A 24,482-nucleotide genomic window follows, 5' to 3' on the forward strand; every position below is an offset into this window, starting at 1 on the left:
ATCTGCCACATTTGTGACAGAGTATCTTATCCAAAAAACTCTAAGTAAGGCCCTTAGACTTGGTCTGAAATGTTTGCCCTAAAAATGTGAGTTTTTTTCTGCAAAGTTTTTGGCAAACTTAGAGTAGAATTCGTCCAACTCCTAGATGGATCTCAGTTCATGCTTATTGGTCTGAGCAGTCATTTCCCTAGCAGATTCAACATATTCTTTCTTAGGTTTGATACAATCTGGACAAATTGCATCACTCAGGTAAGTTACACTATGCACCAAAAATTTTCATTTCATTAGTAGTTTTCCAGTGTAGTCCTTTCTTTTCTATAAATCATAGAATCACCCTCAAACGTTCATCGTGCTCTTCCTTGTTAGAACTCTTCTTTTCCAAACAAAAGGGGCTTGATGGAATGTGACTGATTTCTATAATCAAACCCTAGCTGTAATCTTTGATTTAGGGCTGGTCTATTTTTCCCATTGGCTCATGTGGCCACCATGAATGGAGAAGTCTAGTCCATGTCCATGTCTATTTGATGATCCCCGCATCCTGAACCCATTTCAGTTTAATTATCACTGCATCCCTAGTGATAATTGATCATTCCTAACTTTGAGAATAACTGGTTTACCCCACTGTTAGAAACGGGGGTCTCTAGTTGGCAGTGGTTTGAACCCTGTACAAGTAGGGACCGTTATTCTAGTGAGGGTAAGGAGGTTATACAGCTTAGATAACCCCAGCTCACTCCTTTGGTAGCTTGGCAAAAGCAGTCAGGCTTATCTCAGAGGCAATGTGTAAAGCATTTGTACATAAGAAGAAAGTAGCACATTGAAAACACTACAAAAGGACACCACACCAGTTTAGAACAATAATCAATATTTATCTGAATCAAACAAGACCAAAAAGATAAAAATCCAACATACACAAGTAAGGATATTACTTTTAAAAAGTTCAAAATATTTCTGTCCCTAGGAACCTGTGGATGCATGACTTTCTCATAAAGTACCTGGGATGCGTCAAAAGCAGAGGCAAAAACAGGTACAGGGGAGGTGAGGGGTCAGAAAACCAAAGCAATGCATCGATTCCTTACTCCCAGGGGAGGTGAAGTGTCAATTCCATACTGCCAGTGGAGGTGATCAGTTGATTCCTTACTGCAGCGCAGCGGAGGTGATGCATTGATTCCTTTCTGTCAGGAGAGTTGATGCATCAATTTCTTACAGTAAAGGGAGGTGATGCGTCAATCTCCAGACAGGCGGCCTCGATTCCTTACTGCTGGCAATGTCGCTGAAGAACTTGAGGCACAGGGCTAATGCATCGAAAATCCAGATGCACCGTTCTTTGGCAACACTGTTTTTTCAGGCTGGACTGTTCCCATGAGGCACAGGGACAAGATTGATTTGCATTTTGCTGGGTCTAAACGGAGTGGGATGGTGAGCAAAAGAACGATGGATTTAACCCAGATCTCTTGACTGGTGTGAATGTTTCATTCGTTTTGCATTCCGTCCATCATCTGTGTGTTTTTTGCTTTCTTGCCCTAAGTGCCCCGGGTATGCCCAGACTTGAGTCCCGGGCCCACTGTGTCACTGGATTCAAGCTAGCCTGGCTGTTTAGGGTTAATGCCCCGAAACCAGTCCCAGGATGCCTGCTTTCTGTCCAGTGAAGACCTGGCTTGGCAGTTTGGGCTGGACTATTCCCCTGAGGCACAGGGTCAAGACTGATTTGCATATGGCTGGGTCTAAACTGGGGTGGCATGGTGAGCAAAAGAACAATGGATTTAACCCAGATTTCTTGACTGGGGGTGAATGTTTGATTTGTTCTGTATACCGGCGATCATCTGTGTGTCTTTTGCTTTCTCATCCTAAGTGTGCCGGGTATGCCCAGACGTGGCTCCCAGGCTCAATCTGCCACTGGATTCAAGCTAGCCTGGCTGATAAGGGGTGATGCCCGAACCCGGTCCCAGGATGCTTGTTTCTGGTCCAGTGAGGACTTGGCTTCGCAGTTACGGCTGGACTGTTCCTCTGAGGCACAGGGTCAAGACTGATCTGCATATGGCTAGGTTTAAACTGCGTTGACATGGTGACAGCAAAAAAACAATGGATTTAACACAGATCTCTTGAATGGAGGTGAATGTTTGATTAGTTCTGAATTCCGTCTATCATCTGTGTGACTTTTGCTTTCTCACCCTAGGTGCGCCGGGTATTCCCAGAAGTGGCTCCCGGGCTCACTGTGCCAATGGATTCAAGCTAGCCTGGCTGATAAGGGGTGATGCCCCGAAACCGGTCCCAGGATGCTCGTTTCCAGACCAGTGAGGACCTGGCTTGGCAGTTCGGGCTGAACTGTTCCCTTGAGGCACAGAGTCAAGACTGATTTGCATACGGCTGGGTCTAAACTGGGGTGGCATGGTTAGAAAAATAATGATGGATGTATCCCAGATCTCTTGACTGGAGGTGAATGTTTAATTTGTTCTGAATTCCGTCCATAATCTGTGTGTCTTTTTCCTTCTCACCCTAAGTGCGCCGGGTATGCCCAGACGGGGGTCCCGGGCTCACTGTGCCACTGGATTCAAGCTAGCCTTGCTGATGAGGGGTGATGCCTGAAACCAGTCCCAGGAGGCTTGTTTCCGGTCCTGTGAGGATTTGGCTTACCAGTTATGGCTGGACTGTTCGCCTGAGGCACAGGGTCCAGCTCTGATTTGCATATGGCTGGTTTTGAACTGGGGTGGCATGGTGAGCGAAATTACGATGGATTTAACCCAGATCTCTCGACTGGGGTGAATGTTTGATTTGTTCTGCATTCCGTCCATCATCTGTGTGTCTTTCACTTTCTAAAAGCCTAAAACAGCCTGTCCTCGACCGCTTTGGCTATCCCTCAGGGATTTAAAATATGCCTCGCCAACCGACCCGGGACAAAAAGAGGCGGTGGTGTAGCGATCATTTTTAAAGAGCACCTAACACTAACATCCTCGACTGCCACGACGATTCAAGGTATGGAAGGTCTTCACTTCTGCTTCCAAGTTAGTCCTCAGCTTTCACTAGCAGGGCTAGTGATTTACCGCCCCCCGGCCAGCGTAGATTCCATTCTCACTTCCTTATTAGATACAATAGTCCAGAGCTCACTTCTTCATCCCCTTTTTCTAGTGGTGGGTGATTTTAATATCCATATGGATAAAGTAGATTGTGTCTTAGCAGAGACACTCCGAACAACGCTAGATGCGGCTGGTCTCAGACTGATCAATGAGGGCCCCACACATACTGGGGGCCATACGATCGATCTCATCTTTACTAACATTAAGGAGGTGCGACCTGAAAAACCTCTCCCGCTGATATGGTCAGACCATTCACTCATTACATTCACTCTGAACATCCAAAGCGATTTCAAGGTGTCTAGTAAGCGCTATTTCATGAAAAGACAATGGAATAAACTGACCCCCGAGGCTATGCTCCCGGCTCTGTCACGCACCTCTCCCCTCCTGACAGATAATCCCAATAAGGACGCAGTGCTGCTCAACGAATGGATAGGAAGAATGGTATCCTCTATTGCCCCGGCCTCTCGTGCTCTTTCTAAAAGAGAATCTCCCTCAGCACCCTGGTTTTCGCAGGAACTTAGAGAGGAGAAAGCGGCCTGTAAGAAATTGGAAAGACTCTGGAGAGAAAATTATGGTCTAGAAGAAAAGGCTACATATAGGGATGCTTTGAAAAAATTCCGGAAAGCCATTAGGAATAATAAAAAACACTTCTATGCGGACTCGATTAGGCAGGCAGAACAATCCAGCAAACAAGTGTTCAAAGTTGTACAGTCCTTCCTCAAACCCCAATGTGTTGAAAGAGAGGTTATCCCTACACCAGCACTTTGTGAGCAAATCTCAGATTTCTTCGACTACAAAATCAAGAAAGTATATGAGTCATTCGGCCCAGCGATAGACACTGAGAAACAAGACACAGCGCACTATGGCGAGCCAAAAGAAATCCTCACACAGTTCACGCATGTCCCTCTGAACGAGGTGAGGCAAGAGCTCAACCGCTGTAAATCCGGCTCACCCGATGACCCCTGTCCGGCTAAACTTTGGAGCACCATAGCGGATTCTGTAGCGCCCATACTCCAAAGTATCTGGAACTCTTCCATTACATCAGGAATTTTCCCAGACGCATGGAAGCATGCCACGCTCCTCCCCCTAAAAAAAAAATCTAACGGGGATCCTGATGATTTGACGAACCTCCGCCCAATATCCCTTCTAGCCGCTCCGGGAAAAATGCTGGAGAAAGTAATACAACGCCAACTGAGTAAATTCGTGGAAACCAGCAACATTCTCCATGAAACTCAGTCTGGGTTCCGGCCCGGTTTCAGTACTGAAACCGCGCTCTTAGAGGTAGCCGAGTCAGTGAGGTGGTCGTTGGATGCAGGAAGTTCAGCTATGCTGGTACTCCTGGATCTTTCGGCCGCCTTCGACACGGTGGACCATGCCAGATTACTTAGTCGACTGGCAGAGACAGGCATTCAAGACCACGCGCTGAGCTGGCTTAATTCCTATCTTTCCCAGAGATCGCAGAAGGTAGCACTCGGGACGATCTCTTCCACACCAAAAATCCTCAATTGTGGAGTCCCGCAGGGCTCGGCCCTCAGCCCTCTTTTATTTAATATCTACCTGGCCCCCCTCTTCACGCTCATTGCCAACTGGGGTGTTAAAGCAATTTCATATGCCGACGACACCCAGTTGGTATTCCCCTACACGGAAATGACTCAGGAATCTTTTGCAAACTTTAAAGGCTGTCTCCAGGACATTGCACACTGGATGAACACCAACAAATTAAAATTAAACGCCAACAAAACTGAGGTCATCTTCTTTGGTAAAGGCCCTGTCCCCGCCCCAGAGCTATGGTGGCCGGTGGAAATGGGTCCCTCACCCTTGCCCAGTCATTCGGCCAAAAATCTTGGAGTGAGATGGGATGATAAGATGTCTTTCTCTGCCCATATCCAACAAGTGGCCGGCTGCTGCCTAAGTAAATTAAGAAACCTCCGCAAATTTCTTAAACTCCTTCCCGAGAGTTGCAGAAAGATGGTAGTCCATGCAACGGTCACTTCACGGCTGGACTACGCTAATGGTCTTTACCTAGGCCTCCCAAAATTCTTAACCCATAAACTGCAGGTGGTTCAAAATGCGGCTGCGAGGCTGTTACTGCAAATTCCATTCAAACAGTCGGTCTCTCCGCATCTTCGAACCCTGCATTGGCTCCCTGTCGCCAACCGGATAAAATTCAAAGCCCTGACACTCGCGTTCAGATCTTTGCATGGCTCCTGCCCTTCTTACCTAAGAAAACGCCTCCCTAGATATACGCAACATCGCGTATTACGCTCTAATGACCGTATCCTGCTGGTTGTACCACGAGCAAAAAAGGCACGCCTTGGAGGTCGCACCTTTTCAGCAAATGTTTCTGCGCTATGGAACTCCCTACCACAAGCAATCCAGCAGGCCCCTTCTGAACCCTGCTTTAAGAAGCTGCTAAAGACTTGGCTCTTTTCCCAGCCTCGATAGGTCTCCCACTCCTGCCCCTGGACCTCTGTGGTACGTTCTTACAGCGCCGGGACACCTCCTTGTGAGGTAGCTGTTCGCGCTCTATAAATCACATTAAGATAAGAAGAAGATAAAAGTGGCATTTTAAAACATTCAATTTAAAAACCAACTTCAATAAAAGATGTATTTTTAAATGTCCCACAGTGTCACACCCAAAATATGTTTGATTGATGGTGGGACATCTCTCACTGTTAGCCATTTGTTCATTCTCCCAAACGTATAATGAAGAGCTTGACTTGTCTTGTCTTGTCAGGCTTATAAATCTTCAACCTCTTCAATTCCTTGTAAACCTTATAGTTCGTATTAGTATCTTTGCATGTTTTAATGAGTCCTATCTTACACACAACTTCTCTATCCTAGACAGACTTCAAAGCTGCTTTGGCACCCCACCTTCACCTTCCTCACAATGGCAATTACATTCTTTATGCTAGCATTCTCGTTCACTCATTTTTTTCTGAATAGTGTGTTATTTGTATGCACAATACTTGTCATGCAAATTACCAAAATTACAAGTGATAGAAAGCTTTTTGAGAAGGGACTTATAATAATCAATAATTTCCTTAACAACCTATTTCCTTTGAAAACATTCATACCAATCAATGCATGCAGTCGGAGAGTAATAAGAGTCCAAGGGCCATATTTAGGTAGCTGAATACCGGTCGGTAACGGCCGAAATTTGGTAAATTTGCCGTTACCGACCGGTATTCAGGCCACCTAGATGTAGGATGTCAAAAAGTAAGGATTCAGTAGATATGAATCGGAAAATACAGATTCATCATTACCGAATTCATATTTACCAAATCGGTAATTACCGAATTCTAATCTAACGAATCAGTAAATATAAAACAGTAAACGAGAAAAGAAATGTAGGTAAAATCTTAAATACGGAATTTCATGAAATTCGGTATTTAAGAGTCGGTAAATAACACCAACTGGAAGCAGGTGGTAATCATCCACATGGTATATAAGCAGTCCCAAAATGCAACAGTGTGATCACTATGGCGGCTTGCTACGTCATTGCAAGGCGGCTACGGCTACAGACAGCAGGAGAGAGGATCTGGAGATGGGAGGACCAAGTCTACAGACAGCGGATCACACTCTACCAACTTACTGAGGCAGAGATCCATGAGAGGTACAGGCTGCACTCCCACACCATCCTGGACTTGATAAGGGACCTGTACCCACTCCTGGAGCACCCAACACCAGGGGCGCACGCCATACCTCCACATGTGCAGGTTCTCTGTAGCCTACATCTCCCTGCATCTGGCAGTTACCAGGGGGTGATAGCTGCGGTAGGCGGGATGTCCTAGAGTTGCCTGTCCCGGTTCTTTAGAAAGTTCCTGGATGCCATGATGCAGAGAATGCACCACTACATCAGCTTCCCAAACACACAAGCGGAACTGCAGAAATCCAAGACAGACTTTAACCAAATGGCACAGTTCCCGCACGTCATAGGCTGTATTGATGGGACACACATTCCAATCTGCCCTCCTGCAACCACAGAATAAATCTACAGGAACAGAAAGTCCACACACTCAATAAATGTGCAGGTGATCTGCGACACTGGCAACATAATTACTGACATTGTAGCCAAATTTCCTGGGAGCACCCACTACTCGTACATATTCCAGAACAGTGGGATCTACACACGCCTGTCTGCTGGAGAATTTGGGGAAGAATACCTGCTAGGTAAATCACTTTAACACACCCTGATAGATACTGCAGCTAAATGTTTTTTAGTATGTAACTAATGGCACTCTCTTACCCACCTAGGCGATAGCGCTTATGCTGCATGGTCCTTTGTCCTCACTCCTTACCTGAACCCATCAACCCGGAGTGAGAGACGTTACAATGTGGCACACAGATCAACACGCAACATTGTGGAGCGCACCTTTGGACTATTGAAAAGCAGGTTCCGCTGCCTCCACAAAAGCAGAGGTGCACGTCAGTACACACCCATCATCTGCTGTAAAATCCTTGCAACCTGTGCTATGCTGCCAACCTTGCCACAAAGAGAGGAACAGAAGTTGAAATAACTTATCCTGAGGACATTGATGATGGCCTTGAACAGCCAGAGCCCTATGCAGCAGGAGCAGCGCCAGCAGCAGATGGGAGACTGATACGAGCAGAGATCACACACAACTATTTTTAAGTAAATGAGGAGACACAGCTAGGCGTTGCATGTGCATGACGTAGTTTAATACCTGGCCACTACGTCAATCAGCAAATTGGTGACATCCTTACTTGGTAATCACAGGTTACTTCACCCAAATAATGTTCATGAAGGTGTGGGCAGCATTAATGTCTGTGCCCATGCACTACAGTGCTGGATGCCTGCAGCTGGCTTTCGACACTGGCTGTTGATCCAGGGCCCGCAGAATGGCGCCTGCTGCTCCTCCGGGTTTCTGTTACAGGTGTGCTATTGCTGCTCCTGCTGGTGGTCTCTTCGCTCTCCCCCACATCTAGAGAACCAGCGTTGGCTGACTGGGTGGTCAGCAGCAGTTCCATTGTGGATGTCATCTTCCCCATCCCCCTGGAGACATCAGTGCAGCAGTGCTTAAGCCCCTCCTGCATTGCCACAGAGCGCCTGCATGGCAGGGAAGTGGTAATTGCCAGGCGGTTCACCTCCTTGGTGTGCTGCTGCATGTACTGCCTCTCCCTGAGCCTTCTTGCCCTGTCCTCATCAAGTTTGTCACAGAGTACCATCATGGACTGGGACATGTCCAGCATTCCCTCTGAAATTTCCCTCATGCTCTCTGCCATGGAGCTAATGCCCCGGTCTATATTGCCCATGTTTTGATTTAAGTGCTGCATCTGTCTTTGCACTGATTGTATTGCCTTCCCCTGCAGACGCTGCACTTTAACCATGGTGGCCTCCAGCCCACCGAAGACCCCGTCACCCTGCCGAGTTGTGCTGCTCTCCCGGATCCTATGGCGTCTTGCACCTGTGTGCAGACCCTCGGAGGTGGACTGCAGCCCAGCATTGGTTGCCTCCAGTGGAGCAGTTGTGGTGTCACCATCCCTTTCGTCGTCATAGGACGCCTCCATGACATGGAGAGTGGGTACAGCATGCCTCCTGGGACTTATCACTACTGACGAAATTGAGGCTGGTGAGGCTGACTGTGCTTGTGAGTCCTGCTGTGGTGATTCATTCAGCGGTGGCGATGCTGGCTGTGCTGTTGTGCCTGGCTCTGGTGGTGTAGCTTCCTGTGGTGTTGGTGTGGGTGTTGGTTCAGTGCTCTGGCCTGCACTCGTGCTGGCATCCTCAGTCCTTCCCTTACGGGGTGCCCTTCCCTCCTTCTCCTGCGCTGTCCTGCGCGATGACTCTCCTGTGGACTGATATGGACATTAGCTCAGTGGTGCTGCAACCCTGTATTTCAGTATTACATTACAATCCTGTCACAATGTTCTCAGCTGCTTCTGAATGATGTGTGTGGCATGCCTTGTTGTTTTGTGTGATGACTGTCATGATGGGTGTTTCAATGACCACCTCTCCCATGATGCATTGCTGGTGTATCTCAAAACCTGTACTGGAGTGTGAGTCACACAGCCACATTGGGGAAGGGGGACAGGGAAGGGGGAGGATTGCTGGGCATGCTCCTTACCCTGTTTTGTTGCAGCTCTGGCTGAGCTGTCTGCATCCCCGATCCCAAACACACTCTCGGGCTCCAGGGTCGACTCTACCAGCTGCTCCAGGTCAGTGAGGGCAGGTGCCCTGCTCCTTCCTCCCCCTGTGACACTGGCCTCTTTCTTCTGTGCAGACAGCTTCTTTTTGGTAATGATCCTGAGATCATACCAGCGTTTTTTGTAAGTCATCTATCTCTCGTGGGCTCACCACTATGGTGTTCACCTTCACCTGGATTTCCAGCCAGGTCTTCCGTTTCACAGCTTCTGCTACCTGCAGGGACTGTTTCCCAAAAAACTGGGTGTGATGTTTTACCACCTCCTCCACGAGCACCTGAAGCTCACTTGTGCTGAACTTCAACTTTCTTTTTCTGTCTGCTCCTTCCCTCTGTGATTCCTGGGATGCCATCCTGCAGTTCTGCTCAGCTCAGTACAGCCAGTGGCTCAGTTGCTCACAGCTCTCCAGAAAGTTCTGATTATCTGCACCTGCATGGGTGTGGCCACTTCCTGGTTGTGGGGTGGGGTGGATGCACAGGATTGGTTGGTTCCTCAGTTGCTTGGTTGTGGGGTGGGGTGAATGCACATGATTGGTTGAATCCTCAATTGCTTGTATTTTGAATCTTTAATTCAATAAATACCGATTCGGTAAATACCGAATCGGTAAAATGTACCGAATTTTTCCGATTCGGTGAATGTTACCAACTTTTTTCCTACATCTCATTTACCGATTCCGGAATACCAAATCAGTAAAATTCGGTATTTAGGAGTCTATAAAATAGATTTACCTACATATGGGCCCAAGTCACCTAAATCATTCTTAAATGCATCCCCTTTCTCCAGCTCACCTGACCTTCTTTTCTAGCCATAATGTTTTAATCCCTGGTGGCCTGTGGAAGGTTGTCAGCATACAAGTCTTAAATAAAACTATGTTGGAGGAGTGTTCTTTGAGAGCAATGACTTATTCAGCTGAATTACATCTCAAGCCAAGTTCCCATAGCATACATAACACATAATCTCTAAGCACATGTAGATGTACCCTTCTTCACCACAGGAAAATTACCAGCCAATTTGTTTCTCAAGCAGGAAATATAGTGTACGTTCAATAAAGTGCAATACCTTCTGACACAGCAGATAACATTAATAAGCATTTTTCCCACAAAGTATTCAGTCTTGTGATGCAGCTGGCAGGGCTGAGACAGAAACACAGTGTTACATTCTTTTGCTATCCCACACTACTAGAAGCTGAGGTCTGCAAAATGCTGACTAATAATTACATTTGTTGCATCTTAAAGAGTGTGTATAGCTGAGCTTCATGTGATCACAGGAACAAAAAGTCAATTGGGTTTCATAATTTTGCCCTACATGCTAACAATCCCCTACTCTTGGCACTTTTCCAATCATTCACTAAACAGTCAATATCATTCAAATATTTTGCCTCCCTTTGACATTCATACTCCTTTTGTAATTCTACTTCTTTTGCATACCCCATAATTCCTGTAATCTTTGCAGTTCCTTCCCGCTTTCAGGCAAATATGAACAATAAAAGAAGAAAACCTATAACTAGGACCACTAAAGGCTCCAAAATCCACCATCCCCAACTTCCTAACCTAACTCCCAGCTGCTGTCAGAAGCCTGGTCTGCCGATTTTGTGCTCTTTTTAAAAAAAACATTAAAATATCAGATATGGGACTCTGCACATTTTTAGTGTTATCAGGAATAAATGTGCAACGCTGCATATTTATAACTTTACACACCACTGCCTGCTTAAGCTAGGGTCAAATGTAAAGCCATTCTATTGTGAATAATCATATTGCACATCTGTTTAGCGATATTAGAATGAGCAGCAGCTGTATCATTGGTCAACCTCTCAATCAACTGAGTTTGTTTCCTTATTTTTACTATATGTAATGCAACTCCCACAGAAGGAATCATCACTGAGAATATATCAAGAGTATCCCCCACTGCATCTTTCCTCTGAAAGTTGAAATGGATATCTTCGTTGTTTGGTATGACATATACATGGAGACACCAGGGCTAAATAGCAAGAACCACTCCATCCTACAGGCATTCACTATAATTCTCTATTCTTTTGTAATGCATAAAACACACAGGCATCTTGAAAATGTGTGCAATTATTCTCACCTACATTGATAATTCCCTTGAAGACTTTTCAAACTGTTCCTACACTTTCACATCAAAGATTTCGAGCTGGATGTGTTATTTCTGAAGCAGTCTCCCTGGAACATGTTTATTATAATACTGTAATATCGCTTCTTTCATGTGCAGGTAGAGTCTAGTGTTATTTTCATTTATCTGATAAAAATCCCTCCTTAATAACCTATTTTGCGTATCTTTTAGCCTTGCAAACCTGGTGTCTTTTTATTTCTCTTCAGGTTTCTTAACTTATACACTCCTAGTAAATGACAATGAAAGGTAAAGAAAGGTAAATGGTAGATGAAAACAGAAATGAAAGAGGTCTTTTTGAATAGGTAATGATCTACGTTAGGGAAGCAGGCATGCGTGTGCAAACACAATAGTTTAAAACATTCAGAGTCGAATAACAATTTTGAACCAGCTGGACATAAGTGTGTTCTCATAGTCATTTTGACAATGGATGAGCATATTCTTCTCATCATTCCCCTTCAGTTTGCTGAATATAGTTGGGGTGGAGGAGCTATCGGAGGAATAATCTGCATCAGCAGTGCCAAAGTCTGTCCAATTATGCACTATCTTCTGACTTTGGCCCACCCTCTCCTGCCTTCTTTGTTGAGTTAGAGTTGCTCAGCTGTCTCTTTCAGCTTCTTGCACTAGCAGTGCTTCTTGCAAAGAGCAGTGTGTTTCAGGGGCCACATTGTCTTTCTTACCCTCCTCAGATGTTCACACCTTGTTAGTGTGTAACACATTTATCTAGGATGGCACCTTTCACATTTCACAGCAGTGTTGATAACTGTTAAACCTGGCTTTTTCAGCAGGTTTATCCCCAGATTTTTGCTTCTTGGCCTCCTAATATCTGACCCTGTTTTTGTTGCTATAGGACTCTAGGCACCTTACCACTTCTAATTAGTGCTAAAGTGCATATGCTCTCTGTTTAAATTGTGTTTATGTATTAATGTTTCCATGATTGGCTTATTTAATTTATTGCTAAGATCCTGGTACAGTGCACTCACTGTGTGTGTCCAGGGCCTGTAAATCAAATGTTGCTAGTGGGCCTGCAGCACTGATTGTGCCACCCACACAAGCAGCCTTTCAAAGGTGTCTCAGACCTGCCACTGCAGTGTCTGTGCACAGTTTTTAACTGCCATGTCGACCTCGCAAGTACACCCACTTGCCTGGCCCTAACCTTTACTTTTCTTACATGTAAGGTACCCCTCAGGCAGGCCCAGGGTACCCCCATGACTTTTACATAACAATAGGGTATACCCAGTACACAGCTGGCCCTGGGCCAGTAATAGTACATACAACAGGTGGTCCAACTGACCGATAAGCTTCTCAAGGAAAAACCAAAACTGGTGAAAAACCCAACAAATATTCAACTGAACTATGGCCGGGATTTCTTGGTTATGCAAAAGGTTTATGTTATGAATCAAACAAGTATTTACTATATCAACGGTTGCTCCAAAGTGAAAAAGGCGAATAAAGTGCTCCAAGTAGTTCTCATGAAGGGATGGGGGTGTGACAGTGAACCTAAAAATAATTACAGTATTTACAAAGATGAGAATGACTTGTCTAACAATGTATGAAAGGAATGACTAAACAACCCATGTAATGAGATGCAATGAATTAATATTCAATTCTACACTTCTGGGTTGAATGGATAAGTACAGGTCAGAATACAATTAAAGTCGATGTTTCGACCCCTGAAATTAGAGGAAGGTAATTCATTCCATACAGTGGGATCTTCCTCAGGACAATTGAAGGAGCAACCTACAAGGTAGGTAAGAATACCATGTCGACCTCGCAAGTACACCCACTTGCCTGGCCCTAACCTTTACTTTTCTTACATGTAAGGTACCCCTCAGGCAGGCCCAGGGTACCCCCATGACTTTTACATAACAATAGGGTATACCCAGTACACAGCTGGCCCTGGGCCAGTAATAGTACATACAACAGGTGGTCCAACTGACCGATAAGCTTCTCAAGGAAAAACCAAAACTGGTGAAAAACCCAACAAATATTCAACTGAACTATGGCCGGGATTTCTTGGTTATGCAAAAGGTTTATGTTATGAATCAAACAAGTATTTACTATATCAACGGTTGCTCCAAAGTGAAAAAGGCGAATAAAGTGCTCCAAGTAGTTCTCATGAAGGGATGGGGGTGTGACAGTGAACCTAAAAATAATTACAGTATTTACAAAGATGAGAATGACTTGTCTAACAATGTATGAAAGGAATGACTAAACAACCCATGTAATGAGATGCAATGAATTAATATTCAATTCTACACTTCTGGGTTGAATGGATAAGTACAGGTCAGAATACAATTAAAGTCGATGTTTCGACCCCTGAAATTAGAGGAAGGTAATTCATTCCATACAGTGGGATCTTCCTCAGGACAATTGAAGGAGCAACCTACAAGGTAGGTAAGAATACCATCAATAATTATACAAAGTGACTGGAGCGTGTATGACTGCAATAACATGGCAACATAGGCTCACCTCAATATAACACTGCTAGGTCAACAGTGGAAAAGTAGTAGATTGGGCTCTGTCACTCCAAGTGTAGAAGAATGAAAGGCACTGCGCATACATAGTGGAACTGAAAAGTAAATAAGGTTAAAATGGTGAGCAATGAACCAACACTTAGATAGCTAATACTCACTGGTAAGGAGGCTTTCTAGCAATTTGGCAAAAGATAGGAAGCCTTGGATACACTACGGCAATGAGGGATGAGTCAATCAGAAGTCATAAAGTCAACATAGTGCAGGATAAATCAGCGTATTTCTGAGGATTAAATAGAATGTCATTAGGCAATGGAAAGTCTAATGCAAATGCGCATTGTAAAGACCAATGTTAAGTATTGTCTTAAGATAACATTACAAATGCAGAGCGTATGAGCATGCTAAAGAACCGTGTTAATTTATATCTCCGAATAATACTACAATTGCAGGGTTGAGGCAGACAGGCAAACATGGGGCCAAGGCTCCTGCGAGCATCAATCAGAACAAAGCATCTTGTGTCTAAAGGAGCGCTACAGACATGTTTGAAACCAAAATAATCATGTTTTTGAATAAATGAGAAGTGAAGGATCATAATTGCAGGAGAAGCTTCTCGCCTGTAACCGAGCACCCAAAATTATGTCAGACCTATGTGGGTGTATGTACCAACCACCGTATAAACAGAATGACCACATTTATACTATTGAGATACGGATAGTTTAACTGGAGGCGCAGGGTACAATAGAGGAGCCATCGCGCATCAAGATATCAAGTATCGTGCTTACCTAATAGTAGGAAATAGATCACAAGGGGTGCCTTGCGTATATATGCAAAAAAGAAGCAATCGCACATCAAAATTACAAACATCGCGCTAACCTAGAAGAGGGTAATGGATCCCCAAGGTTGTCTTGCGTCAGTGCGAACGTCCAGTAAATGGGACCCAATCAAGCCACCGCGCTGACTTGCACGCGGTAACTCAGACGTGAAGAGGGGAGCAGCTAGAAGCATCGCGCAACAATTTGCATCACCAAAGCTACCAAACCGCCATGCATGATTGTTGATTCAGCGCTCTTCATGTGCAAGGAGATACTCGGAGGAGATTGTAATAAAAAGTATGGGAAACCGAGGGAGGAATTGGATTGGCACATTGTGTTTGCAACATAGGGGAAGGAGCACTTGCACAAGAGCTGCAAATGGTGTTTTGTGACCGAACATTACAATAGTCATGTACAGCACAATGGTAATAATTTAGCACTCTTAAGGGCCAGATGCATCAAGGCAAAAACCGGTCGCATATGGGGCAGATTCTCAGAATCTGCCCCTTTGCGACCAGTATTTTTGCATTTGGGATGCATCATTCCAAATGGAAAAATACTGGGCGCTATTAGGGTCCGCTATTTACCGAAAAATAATGCCAAGTGGTAAATAGCCGAAACTGAAAAACGCACTGACGTGCATTTTTCAAAGTTGCATGTTACACACACACATGCCCTTGGGGCATGTTTGTGCGCAACGTGTGTGCACATATCAATTTCAGGGGTGCAACAGGGTGTCCTTTTGGCACCCTTGAAATTGCATGCGCAATTTGCGAGTACCTATTGTGTACTCGCAAATTGTGCATGCAATTTCCATTCATTCCTATGGGCCTGTTGGCCAATAGGAATGAATCGGATGCCATTCCTTAAGTGTGACTCACAATTTGTGACTCGCTATTAGGGAATGTTTGGAATCGCTATTTTTTAAGCGATTCCTACATGCATAGGCTTTTGCGATTCCTTAATTGCGATTCCTTATTAATCGAAATGAAGGAATCGCAAAAGCCTACATTGATTCATGTGTCCCTTAGTGTACATGGAGATACTACGTAAAGGATTGTAATGTAATTTGTAAGTTCCATAGTGAGGAATTGAATCTGTACAAAGTGTCAACAGAGGGGAGCCTCACGAGTATTGTAGAACTGAACATTACCACAGTTATGTATAACACAATGACAACAATGAATAGTTGGAAAACGAAGCAAACCAAGTAATTCAAAAACAAATGAATAGCGACAAGACAGCAATTGGCAAAATAAAACGTACATAGTCAGTGCAATCACAGAAGGGAGGCTATACAAGTAGGCAATTGAAAGTATGTGTTAGTTATATACATCATGATGACAGCAATGAAAAATAAAGAGTAAATAATACGCAACTAAAGGAGCCTTAACAACGTTTGTGACATTAATGATAAGAAGACACCAATGCCAAATTAAAACATGCAAAGTGTGTGCAGTAATGGGAAATTAAGATATGTAAATAGACATAAAACATAATTCTTCACTCCTATACATGTAACCAGTATGATGTATTCGGTGAATGATGGAATTATATTAGTAAACCTAGAAAATTGGGAATGCAGAGATTAGAGAGGCATAGTGGGCATGACGGAAAGTCTTCACATCCAAACTCAGAACACAAAGTACAGAACTGTCTATTCGTAGGTGAGTGTGATTGCACCATGACCTGTAAAAGGTACAAAGGTCAGCCCATGGTCAGTAAGGGTAACTGTCTCACAATTTCCTTCGGTTCATTCAGACCATGTTGGACCGTGTCCAAGTCATGCATCCACTTGCATTCACGTAAATTCTTGATGTCCGTAAAACTGTCACTCCTAGGGCACAGTGTAACCTTTTCAAGAACAACCCATTTGATGCTATCACCAGAGTGATGAAGTGAATGAAAATGTTCCACTTGGGGAGCACCTGGGACTCTACACCACACCCTACTGCAATGTTGAAGAATGCAAGTCTCGACCTTCTGACTGTTTTGACCAATGAAAAGCAGACCACATGGGCACACAATCCCACAGATCACATTTGTGCTGTTGCAATTAGTGTGTTCCTTAAGTGTGATGGAAAAATAGTTGTGTGTAAATATCTTAGTCTTGATGGCGAGGTCACAGGCTTTGTAATGGCCACATTTACAGTGGCCCACAGTGGGTGGTAGGTTCCTCAAGGTGCGTAAGGACTGGACCACATGATCCCTAATACTTTTGCCCCTCACAAAAGGAATGCATTGGTGGTTCAGTACAGGGCCAGACTGGGAACCAAAACTGGCCCTGGCAAAGAACTCGGCTGGCCACCATGGGAGCGGCAGAGCTGTTTCCCAGGGCCGGTTTTGGACGATTTTGGTATAGGGGCGGATTTTGCAGCTATGCTGCAAAAATGGTACCTGTGACAAAAATGGCTTCCAGGGGTCCAAAATCGGCCCCCACCTTAGCGGCCCACTGGGGAAATGCCCGGTGCCCACTACGTCCAGTCCGGCCCTAGTTCAGTAATGCCTAGATCATCCGAGATTAATTTCCAGTGATGGTTGACTATCCGTCTGATGTCATTACTACGTGTGCTGTAGGTGGTGACACCAATAATTTGCTCCATAGTTTTGTCAATTGGGTTGTACCAAGCTCTTTTTCGAGACTTCTTCAATATAGATTTGGGATATCTTCTCTCTGTGAGTCTTATCAGGAGGTCCTCCAACTCCGTAAAATAATCCTGTCTAAGGGTACCGTTTCTACGAATTCTGAGAAATTGGCTGAAGGGCGAATTATTCCTGAGACCCCTGGGGTGATGGCTGCTGTAAAGGAGAAGTGTGTTCCTCTCAGTGCCCTTTCTATACAGTGTAGTGTAAAGATGATCATTGGCTACTTTGATAGAGATATCAAGAAAGTTGAAGGAAGAAGAACTATGTTCAATAGTAAATTGAATACCTGGTGATCTCTGGTTCAGCCAGGTATAGAAAGTCTCGAGATCTGTAGCACTGCCGGTCCAAAATAAAAGAACATCATCTATGTAACACTTCCACAATTTGATATGTTTACGGAAAGGGTTAGTGTCACAAAATATTAATTTATTTTCAAAGTCGTCCGAGTACAAAATAGCCAAGTTGGGCGCAAAGCTAGTGCCCATCGCAACACCTTTTGTTTGAGAACAAATTCACCCTGGAACATGAAAAAATTCCTCATCATGCCTACTTCCAACAATAGTAATAGGAATTCCGTAGGGAGCTGCAAGGGCCGGGGTCTGGAGACTAATACCAACCGCATCACCTCAAGAGCAGGCTTTTGTGGAATGTTGGTGCAAAGGGATACAATAAATATTGTAACCAGAAGTTGCTGGGTAGGATTGAAAGCTATATTAATTCACCAATCGGATGGTCTCCATAGTATCCTTAACCCTTTCGATGCTGATGACGAGCTGGGCTCGTCATGGTGCACAGTGGTCGTGTGCTGATGACGAGCCCAGCTCGTCATAAAACAATGAAAATAGCAATTTCCAGCACAGGAGGGGAATTGCCTTAGCAGCGAAGGTGTTAAGGTATGCTGTGGTAGACTCTGCATGTGATTTTAGGAAAAAATCCCTATATTTACAAAGGGGCTCCATAATTGAACCACAGACAGATACTATGGGACAGCCCGGGGGTGTTTTAGGTTTTTATGGACTTAGGGGAGCGCATAGATAGTAGAGGTCCGTACATGTTTCCTATTAAGAAAGTCATATTCCATGACTCCTACCCATGTCTGTGATACCTTTTATAACATACTGATTTCCTTAGTGGGGTCTGTACTGAGCTTAGTGTAGCTCGTTCCTGCCATCAGCAGCAGCTCAATTTCAGATCTATAGTCATGAGTGTTCTGTATCACAATTGCTCTACCTTTGCTAGCTGGTTTGTTAACTATAGCATCATTGTCTTGGAGTGTTCCCAGAGCCTGCCGCTCATCTTTGGAAATATTATAACTTACATATTGTCTGCGTGAGCATAGGTTGATCACATCCCTAAACACAGCCTGTTCATATGCCAGCGTCTGTGTGACATAGTATGTGAGGGAGGTTTGAAGGTGGAAGGACACCTTAATCCTGTGGCGGATATAGTAGAGATTGTTGGAACTTTATTGCAGTAGTACCGTAACCTGATTTTTTAGAAAAATGTGTGCAATTTCGTTTTCAAATTGAAATTGTTAAGTCGTGATGTGGGACCAAAGGATATACCCTTGCACAGTTTCTGTTGATCAGCGGACGACAATATATGGTTGGACAGGTTGATGATGGGGTTGTTATGGTTAGTGACTACCATTGTTAGTGTTGTCTCCTCGTCTGAATGTCCCTGTGACTCTGTTGCCAAAAGGCAACTTGTTTGCGGCCCCTGTTCCTATCTGTCCCTCAGTCTTGGCCTCTTTGGTATTCCTGATTTAGTGAAATACAGTGTATTTTGTTTTTCAATACTGAAAGGCTAGGATAGCATGGGATATACTTTGTAACATTTTACTGCTATAACTTCCCATGGGGACAAGATGGGAATATGGAGATTAGAGTCCTTGAACTCAGAATTTAATAACACATCTGACAGTCCCCAGTGGAAGGACTATTGGGTCTGGGGTTGCAAGCTCTGAGTTTAGAGCACCCAATGTGTGACCGTGGTGTGGTCCCTTCTGGCCTTGTGATATTCATGCCCTGTCAGGCTGACAGGAGGCTGGAGACCTGCACCATGCAGACTCTCGCACAACTCATGAGGAATGTGTTTCCCTTGGGGGGGGTTTCCTCCCACAAATGTCCTGGCTGCCAGGCACAGCTCCAGCCTAAGGGTACAGACTCTGGGTTGGAGGACCAGGTCCAGGGTGTCCCCCCTGACCTGGAAGAAGAGAAGAGGTGACTGCTAACAGTGCCCCTATTGGTTTGACTTCTGGGGGTACCACTCCAGGTGGGAGGGTGCAGAGTTCCATGAAGGAGGACAGAGTGTGGAGGAGCCCCCACCAATCCCTTGTTCAGCTTAAGGGGTTAGACCCTAGGCTGGTGTACCAGTTGTAGAATAGCACCACTGAACTGGTGGGCGAATTGTGCAGGAAACCTACCATAGGTGCCCTGGCAATTCTGCGGGTACCGCTCAAGGTGGGAGGGTGCAGAGCCCCAGGGAGGAGGACAGGGTGTGGCAGAGACCACCACGGTCATTTGTCCAGCCTCTGAGTAAAGACCCTAGGCTGGCAAGCCAGTTGCAGGATAGCACCCCTGAACCGGTAGAGAAACTGTGCAGGACACTTGCTACAGGTGACCTGATATTTCTGGAGTCTGGGGGTACCTCTCCACATTGGAGGGTACAGGACCCTGGCATGGAGGACAGGGTGTGGGTCAGCCCACCAGTGTCCTGGCTAGCAGCAAGGTACAGACCCTAGGCTGGTGGGTGAGTGTCAGGATGCCATCCCTGACCTGGCAGGGTGGAGAGGGGACAAAGGGTGCCAGGCACCTGGGAGACTGGGCCACACCACTGTGATGGTCATGTGGGTACTGCCTGCCTGCTGGGACATATCTGTGAGCAAAGTAAGTTTAGGTGCTGCACAGATGGGGTCCACAGGTGAGGAGGAGGGTTCTCCGAGGGTTAGCTTAGTGGATGGCCAGAGGGATACAACTGGAATCAGCAAGGCGTAGAACAAGAATGTGCTCCCGCCGTTGTGGGCCAGGTCTGTGTTCTATCGCCCCTGGCAGGGAAGTACATCAAGGGATTGATTAGTCTACCTTGGCTTAAGGCTGGGAGAGGGTTGTGGTAGACCTGGATTTTTCAGCAGGTTTACCCCCAGACTTTTTGCTTCTTGACCTATTTTTTTACACAGTTTCTTTTGGCGACAGGACTCTGGGCACTTTACCACTGCTAATCTGTGCTGAAGTGCATATATTCTCTGTGAAAATTGTGTAAATGGATTAGTCCTTCCATGATTGGCCTATTTGATTTACTGCTAAGACCCTAGTACAGTGCATTGTGTGTGCCCAGGGCCTGTAAATCAAATGCAGCTAGTGGGCCTACGGCACTGATTGTACCATCCACACAAACAGCCTTTCAAATGTGTATCAAACCTGCCACTGCAATTTCTGTGCACAGTTTTTAACTCCCATGTTGACCTGATAAGTACACTCACTTGCCAAGCCCTAACCTTCCCTTTTCTTACATGTGAGGCACCCCTCAGGTAGGCCCAGGTACCCCCATGGGCAGGGTGCAGTTTATGTGAAAGGTAAGACATGTACTGGTGTGTGTGACATGTCCTAGTAGTGAAATAACGTGTATTTAGTTTTTCACTACTGAAAGGCTATCTGTCCCGTATGATAGCATGGGAGATGCTCTGTAACATCTTACAGGTATAACTTCCCATGGGGACAAGATCAGAATATGGAGGTTAGGTTCTCTGAGCTCAGACTTTAATAACAGATCTTTTAGTAAAGTTATTTTTTAAATTGTGGGTTTGAAAATGCCACTTTAGAAAAAAGTAATTTCCTTGCTTAACCAATATGTGTGCCATTGCTGGGTTGTGGATTGATTGTCTGGCTTTGGAGTGACAGGGGCTGGGCATGTGCATTCACTGTAGACAACCATTGGAGGGGGTTGAGGTGTGTCCTTCCTCTCCTGGATAGGTCAGAGCTGGGCTTATTAGACCTGGGCTGCGTTTAGAGTAGTGGGAAGAGATTTCCTTGCAACTGCATAGGCCTGGTCTGCCTTACACAGTGCAGTCTCCACCTCCTGCCAGGAAGCTGGACCGGAAATGACAGAACCAATCTGGACTGAGCAAAGAGACACTTGGCCACAAGAGAACAAAGCAAAATGTGGAATAAATATTGGGGCCCAGACCCCAGTACTTTAGATTTCTTCTGGACTCAAGAAGACCTCTGTCAAGGAGAAAAGATGGAAAAGCGGAAGGAGAAGTACTGCCTCTGTGCTGTGTGCAGTGTGGGGTTGGCCTACAGTGACTGTTTCTGCCAAGAAGAGGATAAAGACTGAACTGTGCTGTGTATCCTGCTTGAAAAAGATCTCCAATGCCTTTTTGTATAGCTTGCCTCCTGTTCTGCAGTCTCAGGGACACAAAGACGTAATTTCCTCTGTCCTCCTGCACCTGGAACTGTTGCTTCAGCTGCCACAGAGGAAAATAGCGACACCTACACCAGTGAGCAGTGCTGCAACCTGCAAAGAAGCTATGGGCACCGCTTGTGAAGTGCACAACGCACCACCCCGACTTGCACCGCAGCCCCAATGCCTGCCAACGCTGCACTGTACCGACTCTGATGCCGACTCTGATACCATCATGGAGGCGGCTGCCTGAACTGGAGCCAAGGTTACCCCTCGTGACTCTCACAACGCACTGCCCCAACTCGCACCACAGCCCTGACCTCACCGACGCTGGTGTCTCATGCTCTCGGAACGGATAGTCAAGTCAAAAACCACTTTATTCGATTTTGTTAAAAATCATAAAAGCATACTACAGCAGTTAAAATCGTTCCAAGTGCATATTTAAAAATAAATTTTTTTGCATAATACAATACAAGTATAATAAAATTCCATATGATACAGTACAAGTTAATATAAAAATTATTTCATATGGAACAGTGCATTTTTAGAACAATAAAAAGGTCAGTTTAAAAAGACTCATCGTGTGCAAAAAAGCAAGAGATACCAAATTCATAACAGTCCCCACAGTTAGGTTTGTACTTTCCTCCTCCTAATTCGAACAGCAGCGACAAGGTAATTTGCCACACTGAACATTACCAGGGGAGAGTCAAGCATTTGTAGGTACAAAAGAGCAGGTTTTGCTTGCATGAACGCTTTCCCCTTCAACAAGGGTAACAGATACTTTTGCCTTGGAGCATGATAAAAAGGGCAGAATAACATAAGGTGCATATTGTCTTGTATGGAAAAGTTGTCACATCCACATACAGGTGCTTCCTCAGGCTTGAACCATCCCTGTTTGTCACAGAGTACCAAATAAATCTGGTTAAATCTAAATTTAACCAGAAGCCATCTGTGAAACGGGATATTGACTAGGGCAAGATACGGTTGGATGGCAATACAGGTAAGTGTCATATAATGCGCTCTGACCATGGGTTTTGTTAACTGGTGTTGTTCTCTCTCCAAGGACTTAAGTTTGTAGAAATTTTCCTTGACCCAAGCCAGGTCCGCTTTTTTTAAATCAAGCGGGGAGGAGAAAATCTCTAGACGTCCCAGTTCTACAGAGCACTTGTTGATATATGCCAGCCAAGCAATATCTTTAAACTTATCCAATTTTAGGCAGTCCAATAAGATTTTGTGGTTGAGGCCTAAGTTGTTATTTGTCCACACTCTTATCCACAAAAGTATAGGTGCCATGGAGAGGACATCAGTAATGTATCCCACTCCAAGCTCCTGATGGACTGAGAAAGTGGCTGTTGATGCGGGGAGTCCTAATATTGAACATAAAAACTTATTAACTTCCATTTGGATGGCTTCAGTTTTTACATAACCCCATAATCCAGCCCCGTACCTAGCTATAGCCAATGATTTTGCTCTATACAAGGCTAAAAGTGCACCACTTGGTTTCCCCCCTAGTCTCCTTGAGAAGCTTAAAATAGCGTTAACAGAGCTTCTCACTGCTTTAGTCTTTGCTACTATCTGGGGGATCCAACTGCCCTTACTGTCGAAAATTACTCCCAGGTAAGTGAAAACTTTAACATTACTGATCACTTCCCCTTTGCAAAAAAAAGATTTAGTCTTATTTATAGCTGCCCCAAAGACCATCACATGGGATTTCGTGTTATTGATCACAAGGTCAAGAGAGGACATGAAGTCACTAAATGCATTAAGAAGTCTCTGGAGGCCCAAGTGAGTCCTAGCTATTAAAGCAGCATCATCCGCGTACAAAAGCACTGGGATGTTAGTGTCTCCTGCACGCTGAGTGTCCACAGATGCAGCCAGTAGAGCTTTTTCCAGAGAGTTTATATATAAAGTGAACAGCATAGGGGCAAGGATGCAACCTTGTCGCACGCCCCTGCCTGATTTGAACCATGCTGTGCGATGTCCCTCTTGGTCCATTCTAATGGAAGCCTTTAGATCCTTGTGAAGTTCAGCCAAGAAGTAGATCAAAGGGGGGTCCAGACCCATTTGTAGCAACATGGCCCACAACTTGGCTCTATTCACTAGATCAAATGTCGTGGACAGATCCATATAGGCAACGCAGATTGTCCCTTTTTTGGCCTTGGTGTATTTAGAGATGATCATGTTCAAGTTCAAGCATTGGTCCTCTGTCCCCCTACCTGACCGGAAGCCATACTGGGCATTGGACAAGATGTTATTCTCTAAGGTCCATTTATTAATTTTCCCCAGTAGTACTTTCCCCAGAATTTTCATGGAGGAATCCAGCAAGGATATGGGGCGATAACATTTAGGGTCATTTCTTACTCCTTTTTTGAAAATTGGTACAATGATTGAGCAAGCCCAGGTATTAGGAAAACCCCCTTTAAGTACATTATTATATACATTCGTTAAAACAGATGCCCACAACTCTGGGTTTGATTTATATAAATCCAATGGAACCCCATCGGGTCCAGGGGCTTTGTTCTTAGCAGACCCAATTATTGCGACCTTGACTTGCTTTTCAGTAAAATCAACAATGGGTAGCATATTAGAATAATGAGGTATACAGAATGTTTCATAAACTTGATTGCTCCCATAGATAACTGAAAAATGATTAAGCCAATCTGACTCCGGAATATTAGCCTCAAGGTCAGTGTTACAAGTCTTAGCAAAAATGGGGTTATTTATTATAGACCAGAATTTAGAGCTATTTTTTAGGGTGGTAGAATCCATTAAAGCATCCCAGGCTT

The sequence above is a fragment of the Lissotriton vulgaris genome, chromosome 2_1 (assembly GCF_964263255.1).
Source record: "Lissotriton vulgaris chromosome 2_1, aLisVul1.2, whole genome shotgun sequence".
NCBI lineage: Eukaryota > Metazoa > Chordata > Amphibia > Caudata > Salamandridae > Lissotriton > Lissotriton vulgaris.